Here is a 1331-nt window from a genome sequence, read left to right on the forward strand (position 1 = left end):
ATGTGACAAGGCCGGGGCACAACTTGGAGGGGAAGTTGGGAGTGTGTGGGAGAGAGGGACGCTTCCCTTCACTGCCCATCCTGCTCCCTCTCCGGGCGCCCCGGGGTACTCTGCAGCCAACATCCTCCGCTATAGGATCTTTGCTCTGCAGTCCAGTTGCGAGAGTTTCGGTGCAACTCGCCCGCCGGGGCACGGCAAGATCCCACAAGGGGCTGCACGCTAAAATGGCAGGCGGGTATAACTCTTCGCGAGGTAACATGCAGAGCAAAGGGACCGGCGTCTTGCCAGTTTCAACTCCTCCACTCACATTCCCACCCTAGAAGCAGGAGAGCAAGTCATAGCAGGGAAGGTGGGAGCAAGCACAGGCCATTCAGCCCGTCGGGTCTGCTCTGCACAAAGTGCTGGAGGAACTCAGCGGCTCGGGCAACATCCTTGGAGGAAATCCCAGTTGTTATCAGGCAACTGAACCATCCTCACACAAGCAGAGAGCTGTCCTGAACTACTACTACCTCATCGGTGACCCCCGGGCTTTGCTGGCTTTACCTTGCACTAAACGTCATTCCCTTATCATGTATATCTACACTGTAACTGGCTCGCTTGTAATCATGTGTATTGTCTTGCAGCTGACTGGTTAGAACACAACAACTGTTTTTCACTGTACCTCGGTACACGTGGCAATAAACTACTGACGTTTCGGGTGGAGATCCTATGGTTCCTCTTGTATTTTATGTTTAGTTCAAGATTCCAACACCTGCATTTGTTCCTGTCTCAATTTTTGTCTGAAGAAGGGCTCTGACCCGAAACACCATCCATTCCTTTTCTCCAGAGACGCTGCCTGACCCGCTGAGTTGCTCCAGTATTATGCGACTATCTCAATGTTACTGCTCCACTGCGAATTTCCAAAAGTTATGTCGGCTGTGGAGAAGTTCTCTTCCTCTCTCTGCTGGGAGTTCCTGTGAGACCCTCCCTCACTGCCCCGCCTCTGTGGTTCCTGCTGCTCTCCTGTTCTTGACCATGTTCTGACACAAACTCACTGCTGCACCCAGGACACCAAGTGCTGGAGTAACTCAGTAACATCTCCGGCCAACATGGATGGGTGAATTTTCCGATTGGGACCGAAGAAGGGTCCCCCTCACCCGAATCGTCACCTATCCATGTCCTCCAGAGGTGTTGCCTGTCCCGCTGAGTTACTCCAGCACTTTGTGTCCTTTTGTAAACCAGCATCTGCAGTTCCTTGCAGTTTCTACACTTCTTCACTACCTCAGCCACTTACGTTTCGTCAGCATAACTTCACCGCCAGCTTGTCCCACATGCACAAGGGTCCCGACACG

This window comes from Amblyraja radiata, chromosome 22 (genome assembly GCF_010909765.2).
Source record: "Amblyraja radiata isolate CabotCenter1 chromosome 22, sAmbRad1.1.pri, whole genome shotgun sequence".
NCBI lineage: Eukaryota > Metazoa > Chordata > Chondrichthyes > Rajiformes > Rajidae > Amblyraja > Amblyraja radiata.